General features: G+C 44.2%; 1 protein-coding gene across 1 annotated transcript in view; it reads left to right on the forward strand.

The window, feature by feature from the left end:
• The window catches only part of KCNH5 (potassium voltage-gated channel subfamily H member 5), a 153,247-nt gene that overhangs the window by 126,322 nt on the left and 14,874 nt on the right, over positions 1-12,051 (forward strand). The gene's annotated exons all lie outside the window — the stretch shown is intronic.

Raw genomic sequence — 12,051 nt, forward strand, 5'->3', positions numbered from 1 at the left:
TCCTGGGCTGTGGGATGCACACATGCCCAGGCTTTACCCAGGGGGGTACCTGTTTGTAAATAGGTTTTCCCATCCTGGAGATAAGTTTCTCATTTTCTAACTATTTTTCTAAATTAGTTATCATGCACAGTCAGTTATTCCAGACATTCCTGGCATTGGGTTAGAAAGCTTTGAGGGTCTTGAGTGGTCTTGATCCCCTGCTGCTGTCCATGCCCACATCTCTACCTCATTCCTGCGCTTGTGCTGTGCTATTTCCAGGAGCCAGAACAAGGATGTTTGTCCTGGAAAAGTGCTGCCCTACCTACCTCCATATGGCCCCTGCTCCAGCCACATTCTGGGTTTTTTCTTGTCCTTTTCTCATCATTGCTTCCATTTGCTAATGTACCACCTCTGCTGAACTGCCAGCCCAGCACAGCCTGTGCAAGCACGGGGGAAAATCCAGATGAAACCTTGTCCCTGCTGAAATCACAGCTAAAATTCTCCTGTGCTTCCATACAGCAAAGATTTCAGCTTTTAAGGCACACAGTCACATCCTGCTGCTTTCTGCTGTGGCCAGAATGAGCTGTGTTAAAGGAATGAGTCAGGGGAAGAGGACAATTGTTCCTGTCTGACCCCTGGTGCGTTTGCTCCTGGAAGGTGTGCTGAGAGCCAGCCAGGTGATGTGAGGAGAGATGAGTGCTTTAAGGCAGTGAAATCCCATTTGGGGAGCTCGGGTTTTTTCTCCCTGTGATGCTCTTAAAGCCAGGGACAACACTGTGAGCAGCTGATGTTATCTAATACCTCCAGCACACGGAATCTCTGGGGCTTTTTAGCGGGTGAGGCCATCAGACTGTGTTAACACACACGTCCTATTTTCCTTTTTTCTTTCAGATTAGAATAATTTCTTTTTAAATTGCCTTTCTCTTCTTGCTTGTGGTTTTAATGCATCACATATGGTTTCTTGACTGAATCACTCATCAGTTCTGTGTCATGTGGTTTTTAGAAAAGCTTTATTTTAAGTTGAATTCTGCATTCACGTGTCCTAAAAGTGAAGGTTGTCCCAAGGTTCAATCACCATCCCTATTTTCATTTTCCACACCCTCCCAATGGTGCAATGGTGTGCTGTATTAGTGACAGATGCAGAATAGCAGAGGCAGGGAGCATTGTTTAGCTATCAGCCCTTGCCCCTGCAGGTCACTTGTGTTCTGGTGACTCTGAGGGCTTCCACACATTTTGAGCTCTGAATTGAGCTGCTCACAATTGCAGGAGCTGAGGTCAGAGCTGTTAGCACTTCACCAGCTGGTGCTCACACACAGTCCCCACCAGTCCTGAGGAGTGACTTGCTTACATGGAAAGGGGTCACAGCATTGTCCTTGTCTCAGGCCTTTTCTCTCCCTCTCTGGTTTTAAGTTGGGTTGTTTTTCTTTTATATGAACATGCTATCCCAAAAAAATTAAGTTACTATTGATATAGTTTATCTTTAGTGACTGTTTAGTGTGATTACCAAGCAAGTAAGTTATACCCTCAAAAGTCAATTTGGTTTTGTTTTGTTCACATCTTAGGTGACTTTGCAGCTGCCATTGTGCTTGGAAAGACTTTCACTTTGGAACAATTTTGAAGATTTTTATTGTTTAGCTTTATTTCATTCACCACTCTCTCCAGATATGTTAATACTCAATTGCAATATTTTCTAAAGGACTGTTCCACTGATTTATATCTAACACTACCTCTGATGGTGTCTACACAGATGCAGAGCCCACTCCAAGCCTTCAAATAAACTGATCTTGTCCAAATTGTGGATTGGTGCTCTTGGGCTGGAAATTTCTGGTGAAACTGCTCAGGGATCTGAGCAATCCAAATCCATGTGAGGAATTTATCAGTACAGGTAGTGCAGCAATTCCTTGTGTGTTTGTAGCTGTGTGGTTACAGACAGCCCAGCAAAGGCCATCCACCACCTTCTGCCACTGAGAGCCCCAAGGATCCTTCCAAGTGAGAATTACAGATCTGAGACCAGAGTTATTTCTGCAGCTCTTCCTTCCCATCTCCTGCTCCCCTGAGCAATTCCTTGTGTCTTTGCCCCTCTTCAGGGACATGGGGATTTGAATTTAAGGCATTCAAAGCAAGGCAGTGAGTCCTTGGAGGACTGTGTGTGACTTTGCTAGGTAGAAGAGCAGCATAAAAATTGAAAGGGAGAACTGCAGCAGCTTCAAGTTCAGCCCCTGCCAGATGGGTTGGGACAGCTGGGGCAGAGTGAGTGCTGCAGGAGCTGCTGTGGGTTTGCTGTCTCACTTCTGTAGCTGTGACAGAGCTGGACTCTTTTCCCTGAGCCTCACTCCTTTCCCTCTGCTTTCTGCCACTTCTTCATCTGCTGTACACTCATCTCTTCTTCAGGTCATCTCCTCTGGGTGCTTTTCAGATCATTCTGACTGTGGGAAATGAGGTGCAGTGAATCCCCTCCCTGCAGGAGCAGAGGGAAAAAAGAAAAACAGAGGTTTTCTCTTGCGTGGCTGTGGCTGCACTCGTGGTTAAGTGTGAAACTTGAATGCACCAGGGCAGCAAAGCTGTTGAAAGGGCTGGAAGGAGTGTGGGGAGCAGCTGAGCACTTTGGGCTTGTCTGGTGTGGAGAAAAGGAGGCTGAGGGTGGCCTCATTTCCCCCTGCAGCTGCCTGAGGAGGGGAAGGGCAGAGAGAGAACTGCTGATCTCTTCTCCCTGGGGTCCAGTGGCAGGATGTGTGGGGATGGTTCAGAGCTGCTCCAGGAAAGGTTTACTGGAAATTAGGAAGCATTTATTTACTGAGAGGATGGCCAAACACTGCAATGGGCTTCCTAGAGAGAGGGTCGATAGCCTCAGCCCATCAGTGTTTAAGAGGCATTTGGACATTGCCCTTAAGATCAAGCTGCAACTGTTATCAGCCCTGAAATGGTCAGGCAACTGAATTACATGATGGTTGTAGATTCTCCTGTCCTGTCCTGTCCTCTCCTCTCCTCTCCTCTCCTCTCCTCTCCTCTCCTCTCCTCTCCTCTTTCAGTACTTACCTCAAACCCAGGGCCCTGAATATCCTGTGGGATCTTTGGGAGGTTTGGGGTGCTGTGGATTCACAGCACAGTCTGGATTAGCACATTTTGCCTTGATGCAGAGATCAGCCAGTGCACTCTCATCTCTAGTGTTTCAGAGCCACATAAATCCCCCAGAGTAGCAGCAGGCCAATATTCTATTCTGGATATAATCTCTGAGTTAAATACCTTCCTCAGACATCCTGGCCATGCTTCTGTAGGAGCAAGAGACAAATCACCAGCTCTGTTAAAAGCAGGACTGAACCCAATTCTGATAATCCTTTGGCATTACAGAGGTAGACTTATTATTTTCCTGTATGTGGAACTTGCCTGTCTAAATCTAAATCAAAAGGTCATTTTATGTTGTTTTTCTGCTGGTCTTTATTGAGGAATACAAGGCAATTTTGCATACTTCTCATTCAAGGATCTTGGAACAGCATTGTCTGGCTGATAAAAAAGAATCCTGTGTGCTAGTGTGATGATTTCTGCACCCAGAGACTCAGCAACTGATGCTGAAGGCACTCAGCTGATGGACCCCAGTGAGAGGTGTGAGCATCCCCTCCTCAGGCAGGCAGTGCAGTCTGGGTGATTTGTTTGTGTGTGGAAAGATCATTAAACAGGAATGTCAGGTCCACAGGGAGACCAAAATGTGACTGGCTGTGTTAGAGTGAAGATCCAGATTGATGATTATTTGCTATTGTGCTTTCTGTGAATTAATACTATTTTCTTGTTTAAAAAACTCTCATAATTAAGAAATTCTCCTTGGTTGACACAGAAAGCATTCTGCAGGCTGTCTGCTGATAAGAGTTCAAGGCAGCATTGCTTGCACAGGACATGACTGCTAATAAAAAAATTAATCAAAGGTTTGCTATTTTTAATCTTGTAAATATTAAAAAATAAACATTTTGTGTTTACCTCCTCTCATCAATTAAAATTTATGCTTTTAATCCCTTCCCACTGTAAAGGAAAGGGAGGGAATGTGCATGGTGCAATGGGAAGGAACATTGCCATTTCATTTTTGATTTCCAGTTAAGGAAGTTTTTACCAGCAGGCAGGATTCACACAGAAAGTGAGGACAGAGGTTACCTCACACCCCTCCAAACAATTATTCCAGAGAAATGGATTTCTTCTTACAGGGGCTGCTGAGTCTAATTCCTGTGTGGATCTATGATTTTTTTCAACCTGGTAACTTCAAGAAAACGGGGAGATGTTAAAAAACTGAGATTATTAATTCTGTCATTGCTCCCTGGAGCTGAGCACCAGACATTTTAGCAACAGCACAATATGACTTGAAGGTATAAAATGAGCTTCTACCCCAGACTTCTCATTCCCTAAACCTTATTTCTGCCAGACTGGGAATGCAGGTAGAAATGCACCCAAAGCCATGGCTGGGGAAAGAGAACCTCTGCCTGTTCATGGGGATCATATCAGTGGTTCCCCATGGGCTTCACAAGGCACAGGCAGAGCTTGAGCATTCATCCAAGTGGGAATTGTCTGGCTCTGCCCAAAATGGGACCCATTTTCACCCATCTAGAAATGATGAGTAATAATTTCACAGCAGTTTTGCAATGGAGACAGCACTGATTTTATTTATTAGGTTTTTTGCCTTGGCTTGAACAAAAAACCTCCTCAAACAAATAAATAAATAAACAAATAGCTTCTCAAATGCTAAATAAAACTCCCTGTGTAAGACCTTTCTTTTCAGTGCAAGTATAAATCCATTAATCTATTATTTTTCAGCTCACACTTTACAGATTCAATAATACCCAAATGTGCTGGTTCAGCACACAATAATCATTGCAGTCCTGCAAATCCCAGATTTACCTTGCTGTCAGTGCTTCCTCCAGAACATGTAGGAAAATATTAAATTGTAAACAAAGTGCAAGAGGAACTTTGTGGGAAAGTTTGCATAAATCCCACTAGTTTTAGTTAAAAATAAAACCCAGCCTGTCACTTCCAACTTGATGATGGCTGATTGTGCCTTTTTTAATTGTCTGCCAGTGGCTGTGATTAGCAAGCTGGCTCAGTTTAGGTCCCATGCAGAGAAACTCTGGAGGAACAAATCCAGGAGATGCTTTAATATATTCCAGAGGTGGGCATAGCTGTCAGGAGGGAGAGGGACATTCTGGGAAGCACCTGAAATAAGCTGAGTCCCCTATTATTGCACTTCTGAGCAACTTACTGAAAGCTAAAAATATTCTGTGTGTTTAGGAAGGAATATATATTATTCATTTGGTTTTTTCCCCCCATATTTTTATTTCTCAGAGCTTACAGCCCTAGCTCTTAATTTGTTTCCCTTCCTGAAGATAGCAAAACCATAATATAGGTTTTAGTTGTAGGTTACTGTTAAAAAAAGGAGCACAGTGTGAGCAGTTATAAAAGACTCTGATTCTCTCAACTCCTTAATTAAACTGTCAGTGATCTTTTGATATTTTGAACTTTGGGACCTCCCCTCTGACTTCTGGGTGAATATCAGATTTTTATTAGTACTCTACAAAGCTGTCTCAGCTGCCAAAAAGGTTCTATATCTGTTTCCTGTATTAAATTTCCATCAGTCATGTACCTGCAGAGCAGGGGGACTTTACCTCTTCGTGCTCTCTGAGTACATATCCCTTTGGAAGCAGTCCATTGTCCTCTTTTTTATTATGAACAGCACTCCTGTTACCTCAGGAACAGGCTCTGGCTTCTTCTGAGAGCCTAAAACACTTCATACTCCCTTAAAAATGTGAAAATGGGGACCTAAGCAACCAGCAGATGACAGCAGCAAAGAACAGCCATTTCTAATCAGGATATTTCTAACTGATCAGATGAAATGAAGCCTTTTTATTATGATTAAATTTGCTTTTCCATTCATGCCCACTGCTTCCCTCTCAGTGCACAGACATTCACTTTTCCTGTCCATGTCCCTGACCCTAACAGAGCATCCTGTCATCTCCATAATTAATTTCTTGTCTGACCTCACTATTTTCACCAATTCTGCCTTCCTTGACTCTGTGCCACTGCAGTGAATTTCCATCTCCATCATTTGTCTGAGGTAAATCCATTTTAAATGGGGCAGTTGCTGGTCAGAGCAGCTCAGCTATGAATGACCATCCTTCTCCCAGGCTGCATTGGCCATCCTGCCAAGGAAGGCCACACTAGAGATGTAAATGGATGAACTGGATCATGCATGTTTTTAATGTGTGGATAATTGTCCCTGTTCCCATTTCATGAAGGACTCATTCAAAAACCTCAAGATGTTCTACAAAAGTACATGAATAATAATTTACAAGCTCAGTGCAGCCATGCATTAATGTCCCAAACAGATGCCTGGCTGAGCCTGATGAACCATCAGCTGTAACTTTAAGCATTTGTTAGAAATTCTGTAGTATGTGTCCCATGAAGAGCTTCCTGCCAGACCTGTTGGGCTCAAATTCAGTCCAACATATCAGGCAGCTGCTGATGGGGATGGTCAGGAATCTGCCAGGACAGAGAGTGGGCTTGCAAAACCCCAACAGCCTTCTTTAGCCTTGCTGGCCTTCTTGGGCACAAGATGCCGTGGCCCCATGGATCAGCCCTGCCCTATGTGGAACACAGAATTACAGAATCACTGAATAGTTTGGGTCAGTTTGGCTTTAAAGATCATTTCCACACCCCCTGCCATGGGCACAAACACCTTTTACTACATCAGGTTGTTCTGAGGCCCATCCAGTGAGGCCTAGAACACTTCCAGAGGTGGAACATCCACAGCTTCTCTGGGCAACATGTGCAAATCCTCCTCACAGGGAAAATTCCTTCCTTAAATTGAATCTAAACCTGCCCTCTGGCAGTATAAAGCCATTTCCTCTTGTCCTGTTGCTGCATTCCCTCATCAAAATTCCTTCTCCAGCTCTCTTGTAGCCCCTTTGGATGCTGGAATGGGCTCTCAGGTCTGTCTGCCTGGAGCCTTGTCCAAGCTGAGCAAGCCCAGCTCTCTCTGCCTTTAATCACAGGTGAGGTGCTGCAGCCTCTGAGCACCTTCATGGTGCTGACATCCAACACAGGTGCACATTTGTCCCCAATGTAAGAGCCTGAATGAGAGATGTGGGACTCCAGGCAGCTCTTCAAAATGCAGTTTATTGTATCCAAGAGGTTACAGCAGCCCAGGGTGGTGGGTGACAGAGCCTGTGCCTACAGCTGTCAGCTCCAGCTGCAGGCAGGCCTGGACACCCTTTGGTTTTGGTTACAATGCATTATATACTCTGCTGAGCATCTTCATACAGTAGAACCAGTCTATACCTTAACTATTTTCTATATTAACCTATCATAACTACTATCATTACCATATCCATGTTACTGTTGTCCAATCACTAAAAGTCAGTACATTACAGTTTAAGCTAGAAGTTGTTATTCAGTTTTCTTGCAGTAGAAAATTCTGAGACCTTTTTCTACTTGTAACATTTGCTGACTTGTTTGCCTGTGCTCTCTTTCTGCGTGGTAAAAACATCTTCTTGTTTGAGGTGGGTTTATCTTTTGCTCTAAGCCATAAAAACCCCTTCTAACTAACACACCCTTTGCCTCCTTGGTTATCCAGTAAAACTGCCTCAGCAATTTTTTCTTCTATATCAAAACTTGCTTCTGTTTCTATTCCTTCATCAGACTCTACATTTAAAAATCTTTCTGCTAAACATACATATCTGTGAGACTTTCTTTTCAAACTTTCATCCTTCCCAACACCCCTAACAGCATCTAAGGTGAGTGAAAACCCCCACTGAGGAGAGTCAGGCTCCTGGACAAGGCTTCCCTGGGAGAAGGTGACTGAAGAACTGCTGTCTTGTGTGAAAGACTTGGAGTTAGCTGGATTTTTTGGACCTCAGAAAAAAAAAACCAAAGAGAAAACCAGGGAGATGCTTTAGCCAAAGTTTCTGAGCTCAGAAGGAGCTCTGGGAGGCCAAGACAGCATCTGAGATGGAAAATAACAGAGACAGAGATCTGTACTTTTGTGTAGTGTCTTTTTACATCCCTGCAGCAGTGTTTATCTTGCACCAGCTGGTGTTTCATTAATTGTGTGTGCACAGGGAGTGGTAGAAAGCAATACAAACTGTGTGTAAACAGGGTGAAGCATGGCCAAAAACAGGCAAATACAGAATCATCGATATTATTGATTGCAAAGACCTGTTATTTGTGCAGGTACAGAGTTTTCTTCTAGCCCCAGACAGGAAGAGGGGATTGACTCCAGTTTTACATGAAGTAATTTCTGATCAGTTTTAAAGCCAGGTTTTCCAGAGCATACAATAGTGAGGATTACAAACTAATTTGTTTAGGTCTGGAGCAATGAGATAAGCAAAGGCTGCAGAACCAACAGGCTCAGCCCCTATGGAGCATCCTGTGTCAGTGCCTGAGTGCATGGATGGGAACAAAAACAGTGCTGGTGAGCTTTACAGAGATCCACAGCTGGCAAACAGGCAGGGAAGATCACCAAGAACCACATGAGGAAAATGGAAGGAGCTTCCCTGAGAGTAAATAAAGTGTGGAGACCCAACAGAATGATACCCACAAGCAGGAAATGGTCAGATTGTTAAAACCCTTCACAGCACAGCCTCAGCTCATTGCCATGAAAATCCAGGGATTGATTTAATGCAGTCAGTGTGCAAGTGGGAAGGAAATGGCTCTTCACCACACCATCTGCTCATGCCATCCCCATAACCCCACCAGCAACTCTCCTGGGCTGCCTTTTCCTCCTGTGGGTGCCCTTCAGAAATAAATGCAAAGCTCTGCAGAGTTCCCACTTGCCAAGTGCCTCAAGTGGCATCTCCTGATCTGGGAGAGCATGCAGTGCTCCCTTTGGGACAGGAAGAGCACTTCATCCTCAGGGGGTGTGTGTCACAGAGGCAGCCCCGTGGTGCTGTCCAGGAGTGCTGTGCCATGACTGTCATCAGCAGCTCCATCTCTGCACAAGTGGCTGCAGGGAGCAGCACTCTGAATTTTCACACAGGGAGCAGCACTCTGAATTTTCGCATAGCTGGTGCTTGTTTCTGTGCTGTGGTAGGGAGCTCACTAGCTGGTGGGTAGCTTTCCTTCTGGCTTGTCCAGCTGTGGGAGATTTCCCTTGCCTCTGCACCAGAAAGGAAGAGCTCTTCTCTGGTGCACATTCAAGTATGAGGAAACATTATCAAAATCTTTGAAATGTGGTCTTTGCTCTCTAAAAATTAATTTAATTTGATCTGGCTATAAATAGAAGGCCCCTGCTCTGCTGACAATTACAAATGTCTCTAAAAAGCTGTAATTCCTTCAGTCTCCTGAGCTAAAGCACCTTCAGTGGCAGAGCTATGCCAGACATTTAAGGCTAAAGGGAAAAGTTTTAGGTGAAAGTAGCCCATCCTCTTCATGGTATATTTCTTCTTGACAACATACTCCTTAATGTTTGCATGCTTGTATTGGGTCTTTTTTTTTTCTCCCCAAGTGGTTCCTCCCCACTGAAGCAGTGACTGCCATCATATTAAAGGCAATTTCAGCATGTTCCAACAGCCAGCACTCCTTAATCACACACTGCCAACCAAGAGCTCCCAACTGGGAAAAGCTTTGCTCTTGCTGGGTGCGATGTTTCACTTGAAGAATCCCTGGGATGCTTTTTAAGGTTATTTCACCAAGCTTTCTGCAGTTAAATGAAGTAGATATTAAAAGTTTAAATAACCTTTTGGTCTTCTTTTCCTGTCAAATTTGGATTTCCCAATGGTTCAACTGAGTTATTTCAGATCTCTTGCACAGTGGGCTGACCCTGTCTTTCAGAGGTGTTAATCCTTTCCAAGTCTTGATTTCAAATTAAAAGAATTGTCAGGTCACCCTGCCAGTGGATTTTGTGCTGTGTCTCTGAGTTGAGAAGCAGAGATGTTGCTGAATTGCCCCAGCTCATGCTCCATGGCAGCATCCCTGTGGCTTCCTTTGCAGGGCATCCCATGGATAAGGTGGGCACTGGGATATGATCAGTGGTCATTTGAACTTAGGTTTCATCCAAAAGATCTGTAGGAAGGGAGTGAACAGTGGCTGAGTTTGGTTCAGACAGCTTCAGTCTTCTCTGATTTGTCAATAGGCTGTAAAGAAATAACTGAGGCAATTTTGGCATGATTGGCTGGCTGAGAGAAGAGCCATGGTGCAAGGTTTGAGCTTGAAAACAGAGAGAGATGAGATCAGTTCTGAGTGCAGCCTGATCAGAGAATCACAGAATCCCAGGATGGGACCTCAGTGGATCATCTGGTCCCACCTCCTTGCTCCAGCAGGGCCATCCCAGAGCACAGGGCACAAGATTGTGCCCAGATGGTTCTGGAATATCTCCAGTGAGGGAAACCCCACACCCTCTCTGGGCAACCTGTTCCAGTTCTCAGTCACTGCATGGGAAAGAAGTTTCCCTTCATCTTCAGGTGGAACTCTTGTACATCAGTTTCTGCCCATTTTCTCCTGCTTGGCACCACTGAGAAGAGCCTGGCTTCATCCTCCTGGGTCCTGCCTTTCTGCAGGGGGACGGTGCTGTGGGACAAAAGGAGTCTTGGTGCCCTTCCACCTGCTGTGACATAGGCAGGCCCTCACTTTTAGCCCCAAAAGGTCAGGTCCTTGACTGGAATCTAGAAGCAAATGGGAAAGAAGCAAATGACTGCCCATCCAGCAGTGTAAATCTGCTCCAGTCAGGAATACTGGAATGATTTTCAGCTAGCTTGGATGTGGAGTCAGTGGCTCTCTCCCCTAAACTGGTCTCTGTTACTAGCCCTGGTTGAGGTGAGGGATATCTGACAGTGACTGAACAGCATTTTTTATCTCCCTGTTTTGTAATACAAGCTGGAGTCTTGGCTCTTCTAGGTACAGAGGCTGTCCCTTTTCCCTTCCATTTGGGTTTTTTAAAGTTATTTCTTCATTTCTGACTTAGCACTTCCAAACAAAACTGATGGTGGGTATTCTACCTTGCATGGCAATGGAAGTGCATTGTTCTAATTGAAGCTCCTGCTGTAAAAGCTTTTCAATAAATTAACAAAACCTTGAAAGTGATGAAGTCAACAGAGTAGCTGGTGGCACATTCCTATAAAACCAAGGTTTCTGAAAGCCAGGTGGAATGTTTTCAATGTCAGAAGCAAGGCTGATAGCTACGGGTGTTATTTTTTATTGGGCCAGTGGATATAGCTGGAAAAAAATCAAAAATCTTTCAGTTGCAAAACACTTTTTCAGGTCTGAAGACTTCAGATTAAATTTCAGGCACTTTATAGTCTGGTACAGTAATATTTAAGTTAAAAAAGAAAGCCATAATGATTCCAATTAATTTAAATTTCCACTTAAAGCAGACAGCAGAGAGTAGTATATTTGGGGAACAATTTGCAATTCTTTTGCTGATGTATTACTTTGTAAATGGAGAGACTCTCTTAGGCATTTAGTGAGACCATTTAGTCTTCAGGCAAAAAGCAATAAGAGGCAAAAATGCAGAGAAGAAAACACAAATTCTGCAAATCCTCTGTGCCCGTGTTCTGAGTGGCTTTGTGCTGGGGATGTGCAGGAACACTGCACAAACAGGGCTGGCCAGAAGCCAAACATGAGGATTTTGATATTTTTCATTGGAATAAAAGCACAGCCTTTCTCACTAAATAAACAGAAATAGTTCTGCCTCCCTCCTCACCCCTCTTCCAACAAAAACCTGAGCAGCAGTAATTTGTCCTGGTCTGGATTTAATTTCAGCAATTAACTGCAATTAAAGGTGAGACTTTTCAAATTATTTCTAATCCAGAACTCTATACACCAGACAGGACAGTGGTGAAAATAAAGGTTGTTGTTATATTAATAATCTTCTTTTACTTCTAAAAAATATATTTGTATGCTTAATCTTTTTGCAGTATGGATTTTCCTGCTTTAGGGGCTTTAGTTTGGAAACCTCGGCTCCATCCCCCCAGCTTATGCACTGAGCAGCTCAGTGACCCTGGGCCAGGGATGCACGACCTCTCTGTGCCCTGTGCTGGCCTCTGGCGCCAATGGCAGCCACGTAAATCCAAATTCCTCCAATGCAGGGAGAGGGGAGGGCTGGAT

The sequence above is a fragment of the Melozone crissalis genome, unplaced genomic scaffold, assembly GCF_028551555.1.
Source record: "Melozone crissalis strain CALT ecotype California unplaced genomic scaffold, PUWL_Pcris_2 ptg000056l_1, whole genome shotgun sequence".
In the NCBI taxonomy this organism is placed as follows: domain Eukaryota; kingdom Metazoa; phylum Chordata; class Aves; order Passeriformes; family Passerellidae; genus Melozone; species Melozone crissalis.